General features: G+C 39.4%; 1 protein-coding gene and 2 pseudogenes across 1 annotated transcript in view; all 3 read left to right on the forward strand.

Moving 5' to 3' along the window:
- HSD17B12 (hydroxysteroid 17-beta dehydrogenase 12) overlaps positions 1–27,927 on the forward strand; it is a 175,924-nt gene that overhangs the window by 36,268 nt on the left and 111,729 nt on the right. The gene's annotated exons all lie outside the window — the stretch shown is intronic.
- Positions 1,125–9,494, forward strand: LOC134731196 (large ribosomal subunit protein uL23-like; annotated as a pseudogene).
- Positions 17,501–18,488, forward strand: LOC100972300 (prohibitin 1-like; annotated as a pseudogene).

The raw sequence follows: 27,927 nt of genomic DNA on the forward strand, positions 1-27,927 counted from the left end.
ATGCAGATAGCATATAACAGGTGACTGCAAAATGGAGGGACTGATGAAAACAAAACAAAAGCAACCACAAACCAGAGCTTATATCTACTGTGTAGGAATTTTGTTTGAAAGTTGGTATGCTTTTCTGAATGTCCTTAAGTATAACAAGTCTTCCTACTCTGAGGGTAAACTTGGGTATTATAAAGAGGCAATTTGTGCTTACGTCTGGTAAATAATGATAAAATACTTGAGTAATACTTTATAATTTGCCAGGCAGTTGCGATTTCATCTTCTCCTTGGAATATTAACCCCATTCTACCGACAAGAGAACCATGATTTAATCAAGGTTCTCATTCATTTCGCAAACACTTATTGATCACTTACTATTGATCACCTTGCTATTCATGTAGATTTCTATGTTAGGAATGAAAGAATAGTTCCTCTCCTGGAGGAATTAACAATCTAGTTGGGACAATTAAACAAAGAAACAATAAATTATACTGTACTCAACAGGATGAGATATATATATTGTATTATATATTATATATATTATACATATATATATATAAAATATATATGTGCATAGGATGCAGTGGAAGAAGAAGGAGAAACATCTGGCATGGTGGTGAGACCTGAGGGAGTCAGGAGTTTCCCAGGTGAAGGAGGCAGGGGAAAGGTGCCCCAGAAGAGGATATGTCAGGAGTAAAGGTGTGAAGGTGCTAGTGTTCTAAATCAGAATAAATTTAGTAAATAGAAGGTACCTGAATATTCACATGCACAAAATTTACTAGCACTCTTATATCATTTTGACCTTGCTTTTTTCCTAGCTCAGTCTGAAGAAAAGCTGGGCTAAAAATAGCTCCTGGTACAGTGATAAAGCATCCAAGTAACGATTTCAAGGAGAAAGTTAAGACTAGATTTAGTTATTTGGCAAACACTAACTTACAATATTGATGTGCTAATAAGAAATCATCTTACTTATTAAAGCAGATCCTTAGAGGCCTGTTTTTATTCCTCTTACTGGAATATCAATTCCATGAGGACTTTAATTCACTGTTTTCTCAGAGCCTAGAACAGTACCTGACATATATTAGAAGCTCAGTAAATATTTGGTATATAAAGGAATGAATCCTAGGCTATTATGCTAAAAGTCACTGTGAATGCTTAAACCGTATTAGAAATGTGTTTTTTAAAAATTCAAGAATTCATTCATTTCCATTATTCAGACTAGCCTTTTCTCCAGTGTCTGAGATACCTATTGCTACATAACAAACTATCCTAAAACTTAGTGATTAAAAAAAATTATTGCTTATGATTTTGTGGATCCGGAGTTTGGGCAGGGCTTATTGGAGACAACTTTTTTCTATTCCACGTGGTATTGGCTGGGGGTAGAGGGTTCACGATGGCCTCACCTCCATGTCTGGGGCCTTGATACTAGTTGTTACCAAGGAAGCCTCAGTTTTCTTCCATGTGGTCTCTCATTATTTACTAGACTAGGTTGAGCTTCCTTACATGGTACTGAGATTGTTCCAAGGTGAAAACAGAAGTTGTAAGATATCTTAAGGCCTTGATCTGAAAGTTATACACTGTCAGTTATGCCACATTCTTCTTCTTCTTTTTTTTTTTTTTGAGACAGAGTCTGGCTCTGTCGCCCAGGCTGGAGTGCAGTGGCACCATCTTGGCTCATTGCAACCTCCACGTCCTGGGTTTAAGCAATTCTCATACCTCAGCCTCCCAAGAAGCTGGGATTACAGGCATGTGCCACCATACCCAGCTCATTTTTATATTTTTAGTAGAGATGGAATTTCGCCATGTTGCTCAGGCTGGTCTCAAACTCCTGGCCTCAAGCAATCCACCCGCCTTGGCCTCCCGAAGTGTTGGGATTACAGGCATGAGCCACTGCACCTGGCCAGTTCTACCAAATTATGTTGGTCAAAGCAAGTCACAGGACCAGCTCAGATTTAAGTGGAAGGGAAAAGATTCTACTTTTTGATTGGAGAATGTCAAGTTCCTATAGCGAAGTGGCATGAGATGGAAGGTATTGTTGCAGCTGTCTTTGGAAATAGTGTGCTACAGTCTGCCCTCTGAACATATCAATTCACATTTCTTCCACGTGCAGAATATACTTACTCCTCTCTTAGAAGTCTTATCCCATTATGGCATCAACCTGGAGTCCAGTATCTTTTCATCCAACTAAAGTCCAGATGCATATGAGATTTCTTAGGCACAGCTGCTCCAGTACAGCTTCTTTAGATCTAGAAATCTGTGAATGAAAATATAAGTTACCTGCCTCTGTCTCCCATCCCCCATCCAACATACAGTGGTGAGACAGGGGCAAGAAAACTGTAGTAGATGCTCTCATTTAAAAAGAGGAAGAATTGGAAGCACTGTTCCATAGCAGTTTTGAAATTCATCTGGGCACATGTTACTAAGTCTCTTACCCCATGTATCAAAAATATACCTTGAATAGCCTTTTCACAAGATGGCGCCGAAAGCAAAGAAGGAAGCTCCTGCCCCTTCTAAAGCTGAAGCCAAAGCAAAGGCTTTAAAGGCCAAGAAGGCAGTGTTGAAAGGCGTTCACAGCCACAAAAAAAAGAAGACCCGCACGTCACCCACCTTCTGGTGGCTCAAGACACCACGACTCCGGAAGCAGCCCAAATATCCTCGGAAAAGCACCCCCAGGAGAAACAAGCTTGACCACTATGCTGTCATCAAGTTTCCATTGACCACTGAGTCTGCCATGAAGAAGATAGAAGACAACAACACACTTGTGTTCATTGTGGATGTTAAAGCCAACAAGCACTAGATCAAAAAGGCTGTGAAGAAGCTCTATGACATTGATGTGGCCAAGGTCAACACCCTGATTCAGCCTGATGGAGAGAAGAAAGCATATGTTCAACTGGCTCCTGATTACAATGCTTTGGATGTTGCCAACAAAATTGGGATCATCTAAACTTAGTCCAGATGGCTAATTCTAAATATATGTATATCTTTTCACCATATACATGCCTCTGTCAATTTCTGGTTGGGCTGGGAGGCCATATACAGGCATTGACATTGTAACAGGGCTTGGTCAAGACTCTTGTTTTACTTATGCTTTTGGAATACTCACCCTGCCACTCCACCATGTTTGATCACTCCAGAGATCTATGTGACTAGAGTTAGCGTCATAGGAAAACCAGAACTCGGAACTTGCCTCCATGGTTGAGGGTAACAAGAAGCTTTAGAAGAACCCCTTTTATCCCTGGAAGAGGCTGTGTGTGAAACCAATGCCCAGAGTTGGAAGGGTATTAGCATCCATTTCAGGCGAGTATGGGTTGGCTGGCTTTCAGGTAGCATTTTGTCCTCATACACCCATCTACTATGGTCCAACTGGTCTGTCTGCTTCCCTCACTCCTTGTGCAATAAAGGACAAGGACTTCAAAAAAAAAAAAAAAATATATATATATATATATACCTTGAATAGTGCCCAGTTCTGCTCTTTGAGAGTTGTTCCCTAGTACATTGTTTTGTAAGACTATTAGCTCTACCCTTTGGGCTCTTGGCTTTCTCCTTCTTTTTTCTTTTTCATAAGAAATAGGTCATATTTGCAGCTGAGTAGCTTTTCAACTTGCTTCTTACCTATGTGAAGTTGGGAACCCACAGATATTTTATTTCTCCCATTTTGAACTGTTTCTTTCTCTTTTAGTCCAAACTGGTGGTACTTTTAGTACTATAGTTTTCTTTAAAACTTTGAGAGTTTTCTATGAATGTTATTAGGGATTGATTCTATGTCCCAAAAGCCACATTTATAATCCCTTTCCAGGACAGAACTGTCTTTACTTTGGGTCTGCCTATTGAAGAAAAGGTCATTAAGATTCTTAGAAGTCCCTTTGTATAGATGAGAAGGGTCTATATTTTCAAGGTCTCAACAAAAGATCTTATGGACAAACCTCTGATTTGATATCTCCCCAGAGACCATTTTTAAATTTCAGGTCTTTCGCCAGTTGTAGAGACTGTTTTGGGCCCTCTTTACTTCCTCTAAATTCTGCTTAAAAATTAAACAGGTCCTTCTTTAGTTTATTTCTCTCTTCCCCATACTTTATCATATGCAGCTGAAAGAAGCCAGTTGGTACTACTTTCAGTGTTCTACCTGGAAATATCTTTAGCCAGTCGATAAGTTAATTAGGTAAATATTCTATCTTATGTAATTGTTAAATTAGGTAAATATTATTGCAGACAACAGTCTTGCCAAACATTCCACCACTGTGTAACATGAGGCACTCTCTCTCCTGCATCTAATAGCAATTTTCTCATGGCTCTTCTGGCCTTTGCTAACAACTGACTTTCCACTTTTTCAGCCTCTGCCTGCCATCAGGTCCCAAAACCAATGCTGCATATTTTAGGCTGTTTGACACTTCCCTTAAGCAAGTCAATCAAAGCAAGTCACATATCCAAGGAAGGGAAAATAGATTCCATCTCTTGATGGGAGGAATGGCAAATTCACATTGCAAAAGAGCATGTGGAATGGGATGACTTATAGTCATCTATAGAATAATCTATTGCACCTAGTAAGTTTAAACTTGGAAGATTTACTATAGGTGAGAAGTTAACAAGTGGTAGCCTGTGTATGTATCTGGCTCACAGATATGGTATATTTGGCTTGGATAGAGTTTTAATGAAAAAAAACCAACATAATTTATCATCAAACAATTGGAAGATTTTATCTAGAAGGTTGTATATCAGGTCTCTCTTGAGAAATAGTAAGCTGTTTTTGTGTTGGGCCTTCATTTCCATATTAGCTGGAAATTGCCTGATTTACTCCCTTTCATGACCTCTTGGCTCCTATAGGTATTTGATTTTGCAGTTTTTGCTGCTGCAGATTACTAATTTATATGTTAGTTTTTTTTAAGGGAATATGGTGATGAGCAAGACAGTCATAGAGCTTACATTCAAGTATGGGAAGATGGACAATAATACTAGATAAATAATGTAATTGCACATGGAATTGGAATAAAGCAAGAATCTGGGATAGAAAGTAACTAGTAAATAGGTAGTTGGGGTGGGGATATTTTAGATAGGGTGGTCAGGAAGCCCTCTCTGAAGACATGACGTTGAGTGGCCTTAGTGTGAGAAGGAGCCAAACATGGGGTAAGAGTGTTCCAGGCAGGCTGAGCCTCGTGGCTGATGCCTGTAATCTCAGCACGTTTGGAGGCTGAGGTGGGCAGATCACCAGGTCAGGAGATCGAGACCATCCTGGCTAACATGGTGAAACCCCATCTCTACTAAAAATACAAAAACATTAGCTGGACATGGTGGCACATGCCTGTAGTCCCAGCTACTCGGGAGGCTAAGCCAGGAGAATCGCTTGAACCTGGGAGGCAGAGGTTGCAGTGAGCTAAGATCGCACCACTGCACTCCAGCCTGGGTAACAGAGCAAGACTCCATCTCAAAAAAGAAAAAGAATGTTCCAGGCAGAGGAAAAAGCAAGTGAAATGACCCATGGGTGGGCCTGGGCTTGGGGTGTTTGAGGAAAGGCAAAGCCGAGAGTATAAGAGGAGAAAATGGTAGTAGAAGAGGGGCATGAACGAGGTCATGAAATATCCTGTAGGACATAAAAAAACTTGAGCTCTTATTCTGAGTAATGGGAAGTCATTGAAGGAATTGAACAGGGCTAAGGTTGTGATGTCATTTACTTTTTGCAAAGATGTCTCTAGCTGCTGTGTGGTAAATAGACTAGTGGCAAAGGGTGGAAGTAGGATGTTGTAAAGGAGGCTTGCAGTCATCTAGGGGAGGTATAAATGATGGGGCCTTGAACCAGGGCATGGTACTTCTAGGAGTGAGAAGTGGTCATACGTGGTATGTATTAGACAGGTCTTATGGATTATTGAATATGGGATATGGGAATGGGAGGAATTAAAGCCAACTTTGAGGCTTTTGGCTTGAGCAACTGAATAAGTGGGTGGTCCCATGGGGAGTTCTGACAGACGAGCAAGCTCGAAGTGGGAATTGAGAGTTTTCTCTTGACTATTATTAACTTTGTGACCCTACTGCAAAAATAAGTTTGAAAATGAAGACTCCTAAAGTGAAATTGTTTTTATCTTACAGCTCTTTATATGTGTTTTTTTCTTCTTTTCCTCTTCATTAGAAGACTTTGCCATTACTTGGATGGCATACCAGCTGCAATGGAGGAAGTATACAGATGTATATTGGAGGATGTATTTATATTTTAATGTGTAGCTATCTGCTGTCAAGAATTAGGCAAGGAGACTAGTCACTCACACCTGTAATCCCAGCACATTGGGAGGCTGAAGCGGAAGGATTGCTTTAGGCCAGGGATTCGAGACCAGCCTGGCCAACATAGTGAGCTCTTGTCTCTACAAAAAATTTAAGAATTGGCCAGGTGTGGTGGCTCACACCTGTAATCCCAGCACTTTGGGAGGCCGAGATGGGTGGATCACTTGAGGCCAGGAGTTAGAGACCAGCCTGGCCAACATGGTGAAACCCCATCTCTACTAAAAATACAAAAGTACTAGCTGGGAATGGTGTCAGGTGCCTGTAATCCCAGCTACTTGGGAGGCTGAGGCAGGAGAATTGCTTGAACCCAGGAGGCAGAGGTTGCAGTGAGCCGAGACCACACCATTGCACTCCAGCCTGGGCAACAAGAAAAAAAAAAATTAAGAATTCGCCTGCCATGGTGGTGTGCTATTTTGAGTAATGGGAAGTCACTGAAGGAATTGAACAGGGGTAGTGATGTGATGTCATTTACTTTTTGCAAAGATGCCCCTGGTTGCTGTGCCGTGAATAGACTAGTGGCCACAGGTGGAAGCAGAATGGTCATTTAAAATTTTCTATTTATTCCAATTCAGTGTGGTCATAAAGGATCAAGTGTAATTTATTATTCACATTTTATTGGTATGGAGAATTAATTCATTTTTACTATTAAAAAAAGGTGGCATGTTAGTAATCAGAATGTTCTAGGAGAACCTTCCAGAGGTTTGTAACTCTTAGAATTGAAATCACTATTTAGCTAAGACCAGAATCGTAACACAAGGCAAGATTGAATAAGGTGAATGGATTTGATGAATTAAAGTGCTACTTGTAAAGGATAGTAAATTCACTTTTGCATTTTAGATAGTAGCTTTTATTGTAAATTTGGATGCAAAATGAGATAATAGCGTTTTCACCCCTTTTCAAGAGCCATTTGGAGATAGCATTTTGACTAGATCTGTCATTCAATTCAGCTTAGAAATAATTTATAATTTTATTTTTAAATTCCTATTTTAGGATATTATCATATTATCATGAGATAATGATAATACCACTCTAATTTTATTATAATTGGGTTGGGAGGAAATAGTCTTTTGTAAAAGGTTAGTTAGTGGCATATTGCCATTAGCATTTATTTTACCTTTTTTAGAAAATGAAAATCATTACACTTAAATTCAATGTATATTATATAGAGAACATAATTGATTTATAACCATGTAAAATATCTTGTCTTACTAACAAAACGTTCAGTTTTTCCTTCTTTGTGAAACCTTGAGTCAAAATGTACTAGTGAGGATGTTTATATTCCAGTGGTGTAGCTGAACCAGACAGGTCTGCAGCGCAGTGGTTTATTTTTAGACCTGCGTTGCCATTTTTATCCTGCAAAAATATTCATCAGTGTCTTGCTGACAGGCCATCAGTTTCATAAATGTGTCACATAGACCAGATTTTGTTCTTTGTCTCATTTTCCCTCCAACTCTTCTTTTCCTTTTGATTTGTTCATACAACTGTTTGGAGGAGGAGAATTTTTTTTTTTAATTTCAATTCATGTATTAGATGCTTCAATTCTAAGATCTAACAGATTTTCAGATCACCCAGTTCATTCATCTATCTGCATCTGCTTACACATCTCTACTTATTGTCTGATATGAGAAGCTGTTATAGATCACTAAGCTGAAGGCAAGGAAAAAGAATTGCATGCATTGGGGATTCTCTTCATGGGTCCAGTCAGTTTTTGACTGCCTTCTCCATATATGTTTTTATATATTTATGTGTATGCTCTGTGTGTGTGTGTGTGTGTGTGTGTGTGTGTGTGTGTTTTCATTTATTTACTTGTCTTACCCAACAAGGGACTGGCATAAAATATTTTGCATAAAAAAATAGCTGCCTAAGGGCCTAGGGGTTACCATATGTGGCAGAAAGCCATGTATTGAAAATAAATCCATCATTATCTTTAAATACATAGAGCACCAATTATTTAATTTGTTAGGAGACTGTTTTAACCTGTTTGGGCTGCTAAAACAAAATACCATAAACCAAGTGGCTTACGAACAACAGAAATTTATTTCTCACAGTTTTGAAGACTGTGAAGTCCAAGATCAAGGTCCTGGAAGATTTGGTATATGGTGAGGGACTGTTTCCTGGTTCACAGATGGTACTTTCTCACTGTGTCCTCTCATGGCAGAGGGGGCAAATGAGCTCTCTCAGACCTCCAAAAGAGGACTGATCCCATTCATGAGGGCTCTGTCCTCGTGATCCAACCATCCACAAATGCCCCCTGCTAGTACCATCACCTTGCGGGTTAGGGTTTCGACTATGAATTTTGGGGGAACACAAACATTCAGACCGTAACAGAGATGGTGTTTTGATTCCAGATGCCTGAGTGACAAATATCACCAAAACAGAAGGAAAAATTCCTGCAATCAAGAGAAACTAGGGGCACATACTTGAGAATATAGTAATTTTTTAACAGTGTATATTCATGTCTCATTTTTATAAAAACTCAGATTCCCAGAGCAGGATTGGTATTCACTTATCTCTGTAACAAATATTTACTGAGTAGCTACTTGAGGGCTCAATATATTAATTGCTTTAGTGGCTACCGTGGCTTGGAGAACAGGATTTCTGACTTGTGGAGCTTATAGTTATTTTAAGAGGAAAATACTTCTATGTATATTTCACAGACATGGCAGTACAGCATACTAGGTAAGAGTATAGGCACTGGAGCCAGAAATTTGCATTTATAGTTTGTGCCAGTCATTTCCTAGTTTTGTTACCTTGAGCAAACTGTTCAGCTTTTCTGAGCCTCAGTTTCTTCATCTCTAAAATTGGTATGTACTTCAGAAATTATTGCAAAGGTTAAAAAAGATGATGCTTATTTAGCAATGTGCTAAAAATACTGAACATCATGCCTAGCACATAGTAAGCACATAATAAATGCTGGTTAATTCATAATAACAGTAATAACAATGATGGGGATAACAACAAATATTCTATGCATATTCTATAATGCTTTAACATCAGGAATGTCTTCAGCTGTAAGTAACAGAATACACAACTATAGTGGCTTAAACAGATAAGGATTTATTAATCTAACAAGTCTGACATAGGCCAGATTGAATATTAATTATTCAACAATTTTTATCAATAATCTATATGCCAGCTACTATTCTAGGCACAAGGATTCATCCATTAACAAAATGCAGTTATTCCTGTCCTCATGAAGCTTACATTCTAATTGGGGAGAGAGACAAAAATAAACAAAACAATGTAATATAAAAATGGTAAGTTATTACTATGTTAGAAGGTGGGCTTCATAGAAAGCTTTGTGAAGGAGGGCCCATTTAAGTTAGGCCATAAGGGAACAACAGAGTTTGAATAAATGAGGCTAGGTGAGAGAAAGACACAACAGAGGAACAGATATGAGAAAAATGGAGGAGCCATTTTGAGCCATCTCAAAATGAAAGTTTTGGCAACAGTGCTTTGTTAATCATCAAGTAATCAGGAGCCATGAACACAAGATTTTTCTCAGATTTCTAAAGTAAAAGATTTCATGTTGTTATTTTCACTTTATATAACAGTTAACAATCAAATAATAATAGTGATAGTAATATGTAGTGCTTACAAATCAAACGTTGTTCTACTTAATACTAATGATAATAAAAGCATATGGCTGACACTTACATAATGCTAATTAGGTATCACACTAGTCTAAGGATTTGGTATTCATATCCTAATCTCTGTGTTAAGTACTAATACTATTCCCATTTTACAGATAAGTAAAGTTAGGTAGTTTGGTAACTTGGCCCAGGTTTATTTGCCCTTAGTGTCTCTAAGGGCGATAAGAAAAGAGATAACTGGAGAGATAGCCTCTCATTCCATAATCCAGGGGATAGAGTGGGTGAGGAAATGTTCAGGGAATATAAGTAGGTTTAACCCCTAAAGCCCGAACAAAGGAAGAAAGGAGAAATTGAGGGCGTTAGTAGGGCTTGAGATGGCTCATCTAAACAGTTACCCACAATTTCCACAACTCTGGCAGAAATTTACCATTAGATGAGATTAGGTCCAGAGCTTTATCATATTTCAGAGACAGGCTTTCCAATGCTAAGCATCACACATATACCTTACCCAGCAGGGACCATTAGAATCCTTTTCTCATAGGGAGAGTGTCTTTTGTTGTTTGTTTCTTCACTTGGTTATCTCTTAAATGAAAGAAGAATTTTCCAATTTCAACATGAGCTTTCAAATGGACCAAATTCTCAAGCATATTTAGGTTGTGTCTAAATAGTTCTTATAGAACAAATATTATGATATGTGCTGCCTGTTAAAATTTCTGTCTGTATTCATGTACACATTCTATCTCTAATTAGAAGCTGCCAGCCTTGTCAAAATACAAGTATGGTCCACTGTTAAAACCTGATGTAAGAAAATATAAATGTATAAAAATAGTTAAAGTTGCGGGGTGGGGGGCCATGGAGAGTACTTGCGTTCTAAAAAAATTTTTAAGGCTTCCATTAATTGGGAAAGTTTGCTTTACGTAATAATTCAAAGAATAGATTTTATTTATGTAGTATAAATGTGAGACCACAGTTATTACATAAAGGGTGAACTTACTTAAATATACTTTATATTAAGGATTCAGTCATGGTACAATGCCATGCTCATTTTCAGTGAACAAGACAATTGTATACTCAGATAGCATATGGTAGAAAGGACTGAGGCATCACAGGCCAAGAGGCCCCCTGAAGCTGAATGTGGTCTTGCTGGTGCTGTTAGACTGAGTAGCCCTTGTCAGAAGAAATGGTAGATTCCATCAGAAAATGTTCAATGTAAAATATTACAGCAGTCCTTGTGATTTTCAGTAGGTGTTTCCCAAGCTACTCTTACGTTATTGGGATCAGCTAACTAACCGAAGGTGGCTGTGTTCTATTTAAATAAAATCTTGAGTTTAGAAGGTTTCAGGGGAGTCCCAGTTTAGAGGGAACTTTGTGTGAACTTTGGTTCTGTTTGAATCTTGATCATGCTAGAGAAATAACTCATGATTATAAGGCTTTTTTTTTTTTTCAATAGGGAGTCTTGCTATATTGCCCAGGCTGGTCTTGAATTCCTGGTCTCAACTGATTTTCCTGCCTCAGCCTCCTGAGTAGCTGGGATTACAGGCACACACCACCCTACCTGGCTTATAAGGCATTTTGTTGATATAAATTCCCGTCATAGGACAAACCACCATCTCTTAATGCTGAGTTTTACAACTCCTTCTCCAAGTATTTGGTGTTATGGTAAAACAGTAGGAAAAAAACACAACAATTCACCCTCTTTCTACCCTTTAATCCATTTTTGTTTTTAATCACACCTTTTTTCCTCCACTTTGCCATTGTGCTTCTTGATCTCAGGTTGGGAGAGATGAACTATGGCAGTAATGTATAGTGGGCAGTGGACTCCCCTTTCTCCAGAGGTGGTAGAGTAGGTTTGGTGCTTTTTTGTTTGTTTCATTTCTGGAAAACTTGAGTTTATGTGTTTTTCTGTCTGAGGCTTTAAATACAAACTGAATTAAGCAGACATCTCAATTGTGGCAGTAACCACATGGGGGCTTGCATAGTGTGATTCTGTTTTTTTTTTGTTTGTTTTTTGTTTTTTTGTTTTTTGAGACCGAATCTTGCTCTGTCACTCAGGCTGGAGTGCAGTGGCACAATCTCCACTCACTGCAACCTCCGCCTCATGGGTTCAAGTGATTCTCCTGCCTCAGCCTCCCAAGTAGCTGGGATTACAGGTGCCTGCAACCACGCCCAGCTAATTTTTGTATTTTTAGTAGAGATGGGGTTTCACCATGTTGGCCGGGCTGGTCATGAACTCCTGACCTCAGGTGATCTGCCCACCTTGGCCTCCCAAAGTGCTGGGATTATAGGCATGAGCCATTGCACCTGGCCCAATTCTGTTTAACTAATATACAGAATATAATTTTATTTGAATTTTAAACTATAAAAACATTACACAAGAAATAAATTTACTTATAGAAAAATTAGAAAATCCAGCTAAGTAAAAAAAAAAAGAAAAGAAAAATTATTTATATTCCTCTACCTAGAGGTAACTACCATCAACTTTTTGGTCTGTGGCTCTTTTAGATTCTTTAGATTTTTTTTCCCAAAACAAAAAATGGCTACTGTACTTGTTACTCCTCCCACTGTATCTGGGAATCGGATTATTTATGAGCTAGATTATTGGTAAACTTCTTTTGACTCATCATTAGGTGATGATCCTTAGAAATTTCAATTAAAGATCTTCTGGAGAAATAAACATTGTTAAAACAAAAATAGTTAATTTTTGTTAATTAAAAAATAATCCATTTTTTCTTCACTTGGCTGTGTATCATAGACAGGTTTTCACTGCCAGTCACCATTCTTTGGTGCCATAATTTTTGATAACTGTATTGTGTTCTATTGTACTGATATGCTATAATGTGTAATATAGATATGCTACATATAATATAGATATAAATATGGGTATAAACGATTAGTATGCACCATAATTATATACTATATCTATATGCTATTATGTGTGCTATACATGCTCTATAATTACATATTATAATGTATTTAGTGGCCCCTTATGGTTTCAATGTTGGTATTGTAAACAGTGCTGCCACATACCAGCATCTTAAAGGTCTTGTTCATTCTGAAAAACTAAAAGGGAAAGGCAATAGAGTAGTAACTTAGTAAGGGCCAGCAAATGGCATAGAAAGTTATGACATTTAAAGAATTGTTTCAGATGTCCTTGCATCTTAAGGATCAATGACAATTTAAGTAAAACGAGGACTATTGTACATCTAATAGAATTTAATAAAATACCAAGTTTATATGTTTAGTAGTGTCCTAATCTTGTGAAGGGATTGAAGGTGTTTTCAAAATGTTAAATAGCAGATAGTATTAATTTTTAAATTAATTAATTGCAAAGTAGGTGAGTAGGTCTGTAACAGCACAACTATAACTTCAGGCATCAGAGAAGTTGTTTTTTCTCTCTTTGAGCTCTAGTCCAGACAGTAAACTTCGTTAAGTAATTTACATTTGAAACTTTTGCTGGAGACCAGGAAATTTCTATGGTACGTTTGTAGAATAAAAAGCCATGTAAGTAAATAAATGAAATCACTGAAAAGTGCATAAGAGGACGCTTAAATCAGACTTGTATTAAAAGTTCTATTTGTGAGAGGTAGCTTCTTGAAGGGAGGAAAGTATGCTTTCTTTGATTCCATGAAGCTCACAGTCATGCTGTACCTGCTGCCTATCCGCTGCATCTGAAAGGGTAGCTTATCTAAGAAGTTGAATGAAACAAACTTCAAATGATAAACAGAAAGTTATTTCATCAGTCTTTAACACTTCCACCTAAAGGTTCACAGAAGAAATAAAAGTCATAGAGACTAGCCTCAAGTTTTCTTCTTTTCTTGTTAAAGGTCTGTGGGAGAGAAGGTAAAAATAATCAAAACGTTTTTCTTTTAATTCAGTTATTCATGTTCTTTCTATTTTAAATTGTTGAAGATGAGCTAGCTGTAGGTTTATTGTTTTAAATCACAGCTCTGACTTGACATACTGTTTTTAAAACTTGTGAATGTGTATTTTTTTTTTTTTAATAAAGAGAGAAGTCATTACTTTGATTTTATATTCATCATAGTCATGGACTCATAGGGTCTTGGGTGTTCATTTAGTTTGCAACTACATTGTAAAGATGCTGAAACTAAGGCTCAGAAATATTAACCACTGGTCCAGGTTGATTTAGCTAGCAGAACCAGGACCAGAAAATAGGTTTTCTGACTATTGGTCAATCCACCGCTATTGTATGTAGAGTATAATCTCTGTAACTGAGAAATATTGTGCTGGATTATATGACGCCCCTTTAAAAAGATTTGTCTGGAAGTGAATTTCACTGAGTGTTCATTTTGAAAAGTCTGTTAGTTGTTAAGTTGTTTAACATAATTTTATTGGCAGTCTGGGGGTTTACCAAAAAGTAGAAAGAGGATCCAGCAGGATGTTGTATAACAAGAAGGAATTGTGTTGAGCTTCCATGGTTTTGACTTCTCAGGGATGAGAAAAAAAAATTAGTTGAGAATAAATGAGCATTCTTCCTTTCTTTTCTCACATTTGTTGTTGATACTACCATTATTTATTTCAGTCTTCAAGATATATAAACTGTTTATTAAACTATCTTTTGGTGAGGCTGTTTTGAAGTTCTTGACTAGGCCTGAGTGAGTCAGGCATGACAAGTAGATTTACTTGATTTCTCCTAGGTGTAAAGTACCTAGGGGTGTGCTGGGCCTCAGCATCAGTATGCTTAAACACATGCCTTTAAGATATATTTAATCCTTAAAGAAAAGGTAGTTATTCACCAGGAGACTCTGGCCCAAACATAGGACTTTATTGTAGTGTTAGTGTGATAAGCATGGTGGCTTAAAAGGAGAATAGCTTTCTAAATCTCATTTCTAAATCTCTTAGTGAGGTGAGACAGAGTGAATAAAATCCAGGGTCTCTGTTTTTGGAGAATTTACCCACTTCTTATATGAAGAATATTATTAATTTTTTTTTTTTTCGAGACAGAGTTTCACTCTGTCACCCAGGCTGGAGTACAGTGGCACAATCTTGGTTCACTGCAACCTCCGCCTCCCGGGTTCAAGCAATTCTCCTGCCTCAGCCTCCCAAGTAGCTGAGATTACAGGTGCACACCACCCCGCCCAGCTGATATTTGTATTTTTAGTTGAGACGGGGTTTCACCATGTTGACCAGGTTGGTCTTGAACTCCTGACCTCAGGTGATCTGCCCGCCTCGGCCTCCCAAAGTGCTGGGATTACAGGCGTGAGCCACTGCGCCCAGCCTAAAATCTTAAACTGGATGAATTAGGTTGAAATAAGTCAAATAATCTACTCTAGACCTTCCCTTATGTTTATCTTGGTGGATATAAATGTGGACCACTGAAGATAAGTTAGCTAGTGGAATTATACCAGGTAGATCTCATTACACCTCTTTCACTTTTATTAGACCTGAGTTATATACAGTATTTCAAGGGCACTTGTGTAGTAGACAACGATTGTCCTACTGGTGTGTTTGCATACTGTTTATAACTAAGGAGATGTTTAATGTAATCATGTTGACTGAAGAACAAAAAGGGTCATAAATTTGGAAAGGAGAGCTTTATTTCTCATAAAGGGTTGCAGCCTGCAGGTTGGTCATCCTGACAAGCTGGGAAGCAAAGCCTCCCACCAGAAGTTGGAAACAGATACTTCCAGGGAGGGGCAAAGGGAACAGGAATTTATGCTGGGCAGGGTGGCCAAATATATATGTTCAGTAAGCTCTAGGAGGCATCATGAATATTCATGGAAGGAGAAAATGTACACATGTGCAATTGAGCTTCAGACCTTTCCATGGCATGGAACCCGTGTCCAAAAAATGGCAGCATTAGCATGATCTCGGGGTGGAGTTTTCGATCTTCTGACATCAAAAGATGAAGCAGAGCACACAAAAACCTTTACTGTGCTTCCTCTGTAGACTGGCCAGAACCACTCTATATGGTTTGGCTGTGTCCCCCCTGACCTAAGTCTCATCTTGAATTGTAGTTCCCATAATCTCCTTAATGTGGTAGGAGGGACCTGGTGGGAGGTAATTGAATCTTGGGGTGGTTACCTCCATGCTGTTCTCCTGATAGTTCTCATGAGATCTCATGGTTTTATAAGGGGCTCTCCTCTGCCCTCACTCTGTACTTCTCCTTGCTACCACCATGTGAAGAAGGATGTGTTTGCGTCCCTTTCTGCCATGATTGTAAGTTTCCTGAGGCCTCCCCAGCCATGCTGAACTATGAGTCAATGAAATCTCTTTCCTTTATAAATTACCCAGTCTTGGGTATGTCTTTATCAGCAGCGTGAGAGTGGACTATACACACTCCATGGTTGGTCTCTTATCAGGAAGAAATGCTGCTGGTTAGTTGTTTTGTTGAAACTGCAAAAGGAAGGGGCAGCAGTCAGGCTATTGGTTGCAGTCAGCGGTGGATCTTTTTTTTTTTTTTTTAGAGACAGGGCCTCTGTCATCCAGGATGAAGTGCTGTGGCCCAGTCATAACTCACTGCTGCCTCTTAACTCTTAGGCCCAAGGAATCCTCCTTCCTCAGCCTCTCGAGTAGCTGGGACTACAGGCAGGTGCCAGCATGCTTGGCTAACCTTTTTTATTTTTTGTAGAGACAGGGTCTTGCTGTTGCCCAGGCTGGTCTCGAACTCCTGGTCTCAAGTGATCCTTCTGCGTTGGCCTCTCAAAGTGCTTGGGATTATAGATGTGAGCCACTGTGCCCAGTTGAAGTTCACGTTATTAATTAACTAATTAATTAACTGACAGTCTCTGTTGCCCAGGCTGGAGTGCAATGACATGATCATGGTTCACTGCAACCTCAACCTCCTGGCTCAGGCAATCGTCTTGCCTTGGCTTCTCAAAGTGCTGGAATTACAGATGTGAGCCACAATGCCTAGCCTCAGGTTGTTTAAAAAGTGGCTGATGGGAATGAGGAATAAAGAAAAATGTCATTCTCAGTGGTGAAGAGTGACTTGGGCACAATATGAAACTGATTCCCTGGCATGTTGTATTTGGGAAATACCAGGTGGACTGTTTGAAGTTAAAACGTTGGTTAAAGGTAATGAAAAATAAAGTTGGATTCAGCATTATCAGATTAATGAGGAATCCACTCTTTGGAGTATTTGTGTATGCACAGTGCATTATTGCTGAATGCGTCTGTTATAGGTAGTTCCTAGTTTATAAAGCAATATTGTATTGTATCGTTGGGTTTATGTTGTGGCGATCAGATTATGATGTGATGAGTGACAAGTCATTTAACGTCTCTGAGATTGTCACTTCATCTGTTAAATTAGATGCTTTAATCAGGTCTTATTATCTACCACCCTCCTAGGGTTGTTTGGGGAACTACTGATTGTACCTTACAGAGTGTTGGGATCTGTTAAAACAGACATTGTCTGTAAAGTATCTGCTACTGTGTTTGGCACATGTTAGGCACTTGATACATTTAGATTTAAATTTTAAAAGGCTGTTCCACCCATAGGAGCAGTCCGAACTTAGGATTCTCTGTATTCGGTAGTGTAAATTGAGTGATACATTGATTAGTTTTACTTCCCAAATTCAAGGAATGATACACCAAGAAAAATAGCAATTTCTGTCCCTTTCCTGATCTAGCCCTTGGTAAAAAGCTAATCTTTAGTAACTTTTAAAAAAAGGGGTTTAGGGGGAATTCAGAGTGGAAGAAAGTGTGAGAGGGCCCAGCAGAAGAAAACATGGCTGCCAAAGTGTTTGAGTCCATTGGCAAGTTTGGCCTGGTCTTAGCCGTTGCAGGAGGTGTGGTAAACTCTGCCTTATATAATGTGGATGCTGGGCACAGAGCTGCGATCTTTGACCAATTCCATGGAGTACAGGACATTGTAGTAGGGGGAGGGACTCACTTTCTCATCCCATGGGTACAGAAACCAATTATCTTTGCTGTTCTCGACCACGTAATGCGCCAGTCATCACTGATAGCAAAGATTTATAGATTCTCAATATCACACGGCGGATCCTCTTCCGGCCTATCGCTAGCCAACTTCCTCATATCTTCACCAGCATCGGAGAGGACTATGATGAGCGTGTGCTGCCGTCCATCACTACCAAATCAAGTCAGTGGTGGCACGCTTTGATGCTGGAGAACTAATCACCCAGAGAGAGCTGGTCTCCAGGCAGGTGAGCAACGACCTTACGGAGCGAGCAGCCACCTTTGGGTTCATCCTGGACTACGTGTCCTTGACACATCTGACTTTCAGGAAGGAGTTCACAGAAGCCGTGGAAGCCAAAAAGGTGGCCCAGCAGGAAGCAGAGAGGGCCAGATCTGTGGTGGAAAAGGCTGAGCAGAGGAAAAAGGTGGCCATCATCTCTGCTGAGGGTGACTCTAAGGCAGCCGAGCTGATCACCAACTCACTGGCCACCGCAGGGGACAGCCTGATCGAGCTGTGTAAGCTGGAAGTCGTGGAGGACATTGCATTACCAGCTCTCGCTCTCAGAATATCACCTACCTGCCAGCAGGGCAGTCCGTGCCCCTCCAGCTGCCCCATTGAGGGCCCACCCTGCCTGCATCTTCACGGGCCAACTGGGCCACAGCCCCGATGATTCTTAACACCGCCCTCCTTCTGCCCCCACCCCAGAAATCACTGTGAAATTTCATGATTGGCTTAAAAAGTGAAGGAAATAAAGGTAAAATCACTTCAGAAACCCCATCCCCCCAAAAAATGGGTGGGCAGGGTTAAAAGAAATTCAAGTAAAATTCTCATTACATAAAATTAACCATTAACGAATTCACAGTGTACGATTCAGGGGGCTTTAGTACATTCACACTGTTGTGCAACTTTCACCTCTATCTAGTTTCAAGGTATTTCTATCACCCCAAAAGGAAACACCATATCCACTAAGCAGTCCCTCTCTATCCTCCCTTCCACAGTCCCTGGCAACCACTAATCTGCTTTCTTCCTCTATGGACTTACCTATTTATTCTGGATGTTTCGTGTAAATAGAATACGGTGATGACCTTTTGTGTCTGGCTTCTTTCATTAAGCATGATGTTCATATGTAAGGTTCATCCACATTGTAGCATGTATCAGTACTTAATCCCTTTTTGTGGCTGAATAATATTCCATTGTATGTATATACTACACTTTGTTTATTCAGCCATCATTTGTTGGACATTTGAGTTGTTTCTACCTTTTGGCTATTGGCAGTGGTGCTGTTAGGAACATTCATATACAAGTTTCTGTTTGAATACAGGTTTTCAGTTTTGGGGGCTATATACCTAGGAGTGGAATTGCCAGGTCATATGGTATTTCTGTTGATCTTTTTGAGGAACTCCCAACCTGTTTCCCTCAGTGGCTGCACCATTTTATAGTTCTACTAGCAATGTACAAGGGCTTTAATTTCCCCACATCCTCACCAACACTTAATTTACATTTTAAAAAATTACGGTCAACCTAGTGTGTCACTGTAGTTTTGATTTTCATTTCTCTAATAATGTTAAGCTTTTTTCTTATGCCTGTTGGCCATTTGTATATCCTCTTTGGATAAATGTCTATTCAAGTCCTTTGCCCAATTTTAAAATTGGATCATCATTTTGTTACTGAGTTGTACAAATTCTTTATATATTCTAGATACTAAACCTTTATTATGTAGATGATTTGCAAATGTTTTCTCTCATTCTATGTGTGGGTTGTTGTATTAGTATGTTTTCACACTGCTGTAAAGAACTACCTGAGACTGTGTCATTTATAAAGAAAAGAGGTTTAATTGACTCACAGTTCTGCATGGCTGGGGAGGCCTCAGGAAACTTACAATCATGGTGGAAGATGAAGGGGAAGCAAGGCATGTCTTACCTGGTGGCAGGAGAGAGAGATCGAGGGGGAACTGCCACACGCTTTTAAACCATCAGACCTCCTGATAACCCACTCACTGTCACGAGAACAGCATGAGAATTCCTATTCTCATGAGGCCCCTTCCATGTTACTCCCACATTTTGGGTATTCCCAAAGGAAGCCACAAAGTGGTTTGAATCAGATCACACTGAGGCATAAAGATTGATAGCCTTTTAATTCTTATACATGGGTTTGCATTTTTAAAGAGGATGTGGCATTAACCAAAATGAATCATTATTCGGAAGGGTTTTTAGTTAACCAAATAAAGTGAAAAAATCAGGCAGAAGGCATTTTTGGGTTATGGTGCCACCAGAAGGAATCGCAGGGCCTTGCCTGGAAGTCGGCCCAGGGGAGTAACTGCCTTTAAGCAAATCTGCTTTTCACAGTTTTTTTTTTTGTTTTCGTTTTTCTGTTCTGGACCTATAGATGCTTTGAATTTTTGTTATTGTTGTTGTTTGGGTTTGCCAGTTTTTTAAGTGACAAGTAGAACAGTCTGCAGTGTCTGGTTGGGTCAAAAGAAGGGGAGTAAAGAGTCGAAGAGAGGGCTGCTCAGTGGGGAACCTGAAAGGACTGAGTGGGAAAAAGGGGACTCTGTATTGGGACAGGACATTTGTAAACTGGGCATTTTCTTTCTATAATAATCTACTGTTCTTGAAGAAAGATGTGTGCTTCCTCATACCATGGGATTGTGGAAAATGCCCACAATATCTGGGTGTATGCATAAACTAATATTTTTCTGTAAAATTATTTTTATAATATGATTAGGAGAACAAGTTAGAGTGGTCTTATATTGCATCACTTTCACTGTTTGTCTTTAATAAAAATGGAGGAAGTTGCTGCTGTTTTATTAACTTGCACCCTGCATGCTTCTCTTCTTTGTTCTTTGTTAAATATGAGCTGGCGTGTGTTAAGACTACGTTAGCATTTGCTCTCAGGGACTTCTGTGGTTTCTAAATTCAGCACTGCTAAGCCCCTACACTGTTTGCCTGAATCAGTTGAGACTGCTATTTTTAGCAACAAAAGGGAATTGAAATAGCAATTTTCTTTCCATGTAATAGATTCCCAAGAGGAATACTGATGCAAGCTCTCTATCATTTTCTATTCCTACCACCCTCCTCCCAAAGCCCTCAGAGGAAAGGCAGCTGTCATGGTTTGCGGCAGTATTAATCTTTAATCAATCAAGTGTTTTCTGCATTCAGGTGTTCGGGGGGAAAAAAGGGTCACCAGAAGGAACCTGTTTGGAATAACTAAGCTCTTAGGCATGGACTTTACAGTCAGAATTTTGTGGGTAGTGGCAGGGAATAGACAGAAGAGCTAAAAATAGTGAGTTTGCTTCCAGTGTTTCTCTAGTCTATTTTTGATGTTTGATTTTGATAAGGTTGATTGGGTTCTTACTAAAAATATCTGTTCCTAGCAAGTTGAGGACAAAAAGAGTAGAATATTTTTAACCTACACAAACTAAAGTATTTTTGTTGACTGTATAAAATCTGGAAGTGGAGCCCTGGTCAGTTGCCAGTATTTTATATAATCTGTAGCAAGCTAGACACTTCTGGATGCCAAGTTGGGCTATTCTTTATAGTTGTCGGTTTCCATCTTCTCAAAGGCTTGTAAATTTGGGTTCTGGTGTAATTTGTGTATGAAGACATAAGCCTTTTTAAAAAATCTTCCTTTTTCCACTTTCCTTCTTTTCTTCCTCTACCTTATAGTGCCACCCATGACCATCATCTGTACTGTCCCAACCCACAGGGTTCTGGGTGATACCATATAGCTTTTTTCTGTGTATTGTTAAAAGCTACCCTAACTTATCCACGTATTTCATAGCAAAGTGGAATCTGAGGACACCAGTGTTAAATGAAGAAGCAAATCTTAGAGACAAGAATAGTGAACTGTCCGGCCAGGCGCAGTGGCTCACGCCTGTAATCCCAGCACTTTGGGAGGCCGAGGCAGGTGGATCACAAGGTCAGGAGATCGAGACCATCCTGGCTAACACGGTGAAACCCCATCTCTACTAAAAATACAAAAAATTAGCCAGGCATGGTGGCGGGCGCCTGTAGTCCCAGCTACTCAGGAGGCTGAGGTGGGAGAATGATGTGAACCCAGCAGGCGGAGCTTGCAGTGAGCGGAGATTGCCTGGGCGACAGAGCCAGACTCTGTCCCAAAAAAAAAAAAAAATAGTGAACTCTCACTACTTTGGTAATTTAGCATGTTTGGTAAAGCATGTTTTAGTAAAGCATGTTTGGTAAAGCATGTTTTAGTAAAACATGTTTTAGCATGTTTCACTGGCACATTATGAGTGAAGTAGTTCTCTCTAGCAGTGAAAATCATCACTTGTCTCTTTTTTTTTCTTTGACTTTTAAGTTCAGGGGTCCATGTGCAGGATGTGCAGGTTTGTTACAGAGGTAAACATGTGCTATGGTGGTTTGCTGCACAGGTCATCTCATCACCTAGGTATTAAGCCCAGAGTCCATTAGCTATTCTTCCTGATACTCTCCCTCCCCCAACCCCCACCCCCTCCAACAGGTCCCAGTGTGTGTTGTTCCCCGGAAATCATCACCTTTCAAGGACAGCCTCAGAATTCTTTGAAAGTGCAAATCTACAGGTTTATCATAAAGTTAAACTTCTCTCTGTTAAAGTTCTTGAAAATCTCACTTTTAGATGATTCTTGACGTTGAGAGGAGGCTGAAGAGTGTAGGGGTTGTGTAATTATTTCTAAATAAGGTGTGGAAAAAGCAGTGGGTAAGGTCATAAAAGGTTAGTTTTCCTTTTATAATCTCCATTCATTCACTCATCCATTCATACAGTAAAACCTCATTAATCACCTGCTTTTTGCCAGGTTCTGTGCTAGCAGTTAGACTGTGATGATCCAGACAGACCCTGCTCTTACAGAATCCTGTGTGATGAATGTCATGATGATATTGTCCAAAGGACGACCAGGATGGCTAGATAGTAGGAAAGAGAGTTTTATTGGCAATATCAGTTTGCAAAACAGAGAGTCTCCAGCATGAACCGAAAGCACTCTCCAAAACAAAAAGAAAAAAACTAGAGGTTTTATAAAAAGAAGAAATGTTACCTATTGCTCTTTGAGAAAGTTCACTGGCTTTGGGTAAGGGTTTGGGGAACTGGCAAGTCCTGATTGGTGAGCAACTGCTGTGGACAAAATTAGTTCCAGAGTTGCAGCAAGCATAGATAAAACTGGTGTCAGGTTACAACGAGCAGGTTCAGCAGTCAAGCTTGCAGAGAATTACATTCTTGGAGCAATGTTTTGTACCCTAAGGGCTTTTCCCCCTGGCTTCTTGTCTCTGTTTCAGTCGGGTGTGACAAGAGTGACCCAACTGGCATGATCAGCTTTCACAAAGGGGGAGTTCGGAGTACTATGGGGCAGAGAATTCTGTATGAGGTTCTAAGTTAGTCTACAGGTCAAGGAAGGCTTAATGGGAGATGAGACGGTTTAACTGAAAAACCTCAAGTATGGGAGGGAAACACAGCTAGAAGTGTGTCTTAGTTCATTTGTGCTGCTATAATAAAATACATAAAGAACAGAAATGTATTTTCTCACAGTTTTGCATGCCAGGAAGTCCAAGATCAAGGTGCTGGTAAGTTCAGTTGTCTGGAAAGGGATACTGTGTGTTTCCAGGATGGCACCCTGTTGCTGCATCCTTCGAATGCTGTGTCCTCACAGAGCAGAAGGCAGAGCAGAAGGCAGAAAGTTGGCTGAAGGAACACTTCATGAAGATTCTTTTATAAGGGCCTTAATTCCACTCATGAGGGAGGAGACTTCATGGCCTAATCACCTCTTAATGTCTCCACTTCTTACTACTGTCACATTGGCCATTAAGTTTCAACACCTGACTCTTGGAAGGGACACATTAAAACCATAGCAGAGTGTACGTTGGAGGTGTAGAGAACATTTTCGAAGAGAAAGCATGTTACCTTGGAGGAACTGTAAAAATTTCAGCACAACTGGGGCATGCTTGAGTGGAAGGAGGAAAGTGGTAGGAGTAAGGTCAGCTCATGGAAGACCTTGTAAAGAATGAGGGGAGTGAGAAGCCAGTGACAGGTTTTAGGCAGGGAAGTGAAGTTCAGATTTGCACTTTGGAGTGATTGTTTTGGCTACAATGTAGAGATTGAATTGGAGAGGAGTAAGAACGGGACCAGGCGAATGCATTAGAAGGTTGTTAACAGTAGTTCTTGTGGGAGATGAATGATGGTAGCTCTAGGTGGTAGCAATGGGAAGAAGTGAATGAATTTGTGTTTCAGTTTTTATATAGTTGGCAAAAGGGAAATGTAACTTCTTGGCAGAGAAAAAATGGTGTTTGAGAAAGATAATTTTTAACTGTGTATAGCATGAATTGAGTGAGGAGGGATGAAAGATTCCTCGTACAAGTCCTTGTGTTTGGGATGATAGTGTAGATTGGGGTAGTAGTTGTGAGAATTACCTGGGTGATATCAGTGACATACCTTGAGCAAATATTCTTATAATGATGTGAATATTATTTTGTTTTCATAATTTATTTTATTGACCGTTTACGCTTACTTTTCCGGGCCTATCATGGTTGCTTTAATAAGACAAGTTTATTTTTCACCCACTTTAAAGACTAGAACTTTTGTATATGTTTGATTCCTTATGATAAACAGTAAAAGAAGAAATGATTGGGATTTTAAAATGGCGTGGTAATTCAGTGGTGTTATCAGGGACCTTGATTCCTATGATACTGTTCCATTATCTTAGCCCATGGCTTCAACCCTAAGATTACTTCATGGTTCAAGAGACTACTGCAGCTACAGCCATCACTTTAGAATTGACTAGATGAAGGGCAAAAGGGGCCTGTCTCTGCCAAGTCAACTTCCATTAAGCAGCCTTTTTCAAAGTCCTTCACAACCTTGCTTCATGTTCCCTGAAATTAATCATATGGCCACTGCTAGCTGGTAGGGAGGTTGGAATATAAGTCCTTATTCCAGGCCACAATATGCTGGGTTAAAAATCAGTATTCTCCTGCAAAGAAAGAAGGGAAGAATGGGTATTAAGGAAGGCAACCAGCAGGCTCTGGCCCAGATGTGCATTTAACACATGAAGGATGGCCTCCCCAGGGTAGTTTTTGCACATTGTATCTTATCATTTCAGTGTTGCTGTGAATGCTTCGTTTTTTTCATTTTAAGAAACCACAAAAAACAAGCAGTACTTCTGATTTGGATGACTTGGAAGCTGGTCTTTGTTTTATTTGGTTTTCATTGAAAATTGGTATTATAAGGGTGGGAGTGTTTAGATCAGTGTTTTCCAAAGATCAACCAAGAGACTATCTTAGGTACCACATTGATTAATATTTTTAAATTTTGACATTCATATGTTTTTTACACTAATAGTCTATGTTAATTGAAACTGATGGTCCTTTATAAGAAGCAATTAAACAGTAATCAAGTAATCAAGTTTTCTATTAAATTTTAGTTAAGAAAAAATTTCAGTTTTAAGAAAACTTAAGTGACCTTGAGAAACACTGATTTAAACAAGACTACCCTGATTTTGAGAAATTGGAGTAGATGAGTTTGCTGGCTCAGTTTACACCATTTTTCTATTCATAGTAGCAAAGGACTTTAAAAAAAATGCAGTACATGCACATGGTTAAAAAATGCAAAGAGTTAAAATAATGATAAAAAGTAATCTCTTTCCCATCTTTCCCTAATCCCCCAGAAGCAACTATCAATAGACTTTTGATTTGAGATGTTATACTTTGGTTTACCTTTCTAAAATTTATGATGAAGAATTGACTCCCCAGACAATATAGTTTAATTTTAAAATAGTGAAAATCACACTATTATTTTATAAAAATAAAAAATTATTGAACTTAACTGAGGGATTTTCTTTTTCTTTTTCTTTTTCTTTTTTTTGAGACGGAGTCTCGCTTTGTCGCCCAGGCTGGAATGCAGTGGCGCCACCTCGGCTCACTGCAACCTCCGCCTCTTGGGTTCACTCCATCCTCCTGCCTCAGCCTCCCAAGCAGCTGGGACTACAGGCGCCTGCCACCACGCCTGGCTAATTTTTTGTGTTTTTAGTAGAGACAGGGTTTCACCACGTTAGCCAGGATGGTCTTGATCTCCTGACCTCATGATCTGCCTGCCTCGGCCTCCCAAAGTGCTGGGATTACAGGCGTGAGCCACCGCGCCCGGCAACTGAGGGATTTTCTATCCAACTACAGCTGCTATCTCTGCTACTACTGTTGGAAGACATATAGCTTTAAGGCAAAGGAAATATATATATATATATATATATATATATTTTAAATTGAGACAGGATCTCACTCTGTCACCCAGGTTGGAGTACAGTGCCGCAATCATAACTCACTTCATCCTCAACTTCCTGAGCTCAGAGGATCCTCCTGCCTCAGCTTCCCGAGTAGCTGGGACTATAGGTGTGTGCTACCACATTGGCTAATTTTCTTGAGGTTTTTTTTGTAGGATTGGGGTCTCGCTATGTTGCCCAGGCTGGTCTTGAACTCCTGAGCTCAAGCATTCTTCCCACCTCAGCCTCCCAAAGTATTGGGATGAGCCACTATGCCCCATGAAAATACCTTTAAAACCAAAAGCAGGACAACCCTTATTCCCGCTGTCTTAAATAAACAAATTTGAATTTTTTCCATGTTTGTTGAGTAGGACTTTTTCTTTCATAATTGACTTAAACTTGGGTATGTTTGTATGTTATTGCAAATATAATACATTACCCATCATGTAACTTGTAGATCTAAAGGCTTTGTCATTTCCTTTGCTGGGGAAATGATACTTGGTCTCCCATTGCCTGACCACTGTGTATAACACTAATTATTGTAGAACTACAGTGGTGCTATAGAGATGGCTAAGAGAGGCCCAGGATTTCCAGTTTTTGTTTGTTTGTTTTTTTTGTGTGTGCCCATAAATAATTTTTGCACTTCTCTGTTTTCTCAGAAAAAATATTTACTTGTGAGGTAATATTTGACTTACATGTAACTGGGCAGTGTTGGATTTGGTTTTGAGAAGTATGAGAAAATGGAAAAATGATATTTTTACCTGAAATACCAGAGGTTAAATTTTTAATATTTGTACAATGTAAAGTCATATTGTTTCTGCTTATATTTAAAGTCCTAACCATGAAATGGGTAATTTATAGAATATCTAATATCGAATGTGGACCATTGTATTCTCGATAGTCATATACGTAATAGTTTCTGAAGACTGTTAGTTTCACTTAAATTTGATAGTTGCTAGCAGGAGATAGGAAAAAATGTTCTTGCTGGGCATAAATCTTTCTAAGTATGTTTAGTATCATTCTCAACTAAAGTTAGTGTACTTTGGTATAATATGCTTAAGAAGAACCTTGGGTGCTTCTGGTTTTAAAATGATGAAGTAGCAATACTTTTGGCCTTTCATCTCTTGGAAATGTTCTCTAAAGGTTGGAAGAATAAGAAATGGAAAGCTCCATTTTGATGCAACTAGGGAACTTCTGTCATCCCTCATCCCCAGTCACAGCTATTGAAGGTGGTGGAGTGGTAACTGACTTCCAGAGCAGACACCTGAGTCCTCATAGTGGGGCCACCATTGGGAAACAAGCAAGTTTTGTCCCTTGGATCCCAGAACAGCACAGGAATTGGAAGTATCAGGTATCTCAAAAGACAGGGGTGGGGCAGATGTGCTTGAGACTCAGGGAAATTAAGCAGCAGAAGCCCTAAGATGAGACACCTGACTGAGAACAGAGGATGAGTAAAACACCTGCAAACTAATAACTGCCCAGCAGCCAGAAGACTGGAAATTAAGGAATGCTTTTTAAGAGACACTGAAGGGCCCCAGAGAAGAGACAGATACTGACTTTTATGGATTCCCCAATGACAAAGCTGATTGGCCCGTTGATTGCATTGTATTGAGGGTCACAGTGTAATCACCTCACCTATGAACTCTAATCGATATTTTAATGCAGCCAAGATGAGAGTGACCAAAACAATCAAGAAGGAACTTAGAGGAACAAAATATAAAGAGCAGAAGAAAATGTAAATGTGTAAACAAACTATAATTAATATCCTCAGAGATTAGATAATGGATCTATAATAAGAACAAGATGCTGTTAAAAGCCAGAAGGAGAGTGAGAGTGTGCAAAAGGGCAGTCGCAATATGGAAGATTCTTCAAAGTAGAAAAATTGACAACCTACATTTAAAAAGTACATAGATGGTTTGGAAGATAAAGTTGAAGAAATTTATAGGAAAGTAGAGCAAAAAGAAAAG

This window comes from Pan paniscus, chromosome 9 (genome assembly GCF_029289425.2).
Source record: "Pan paniscus chromosome 9, NHGRI_mPanPan1-v2.0_pri, whole genome shotgun sequence".
Lineage (NCBI taxonomy): Eukaryota > Metazoa > Chordata > Mammalia > Primates > Hominidae > Pan > Pan paniscus.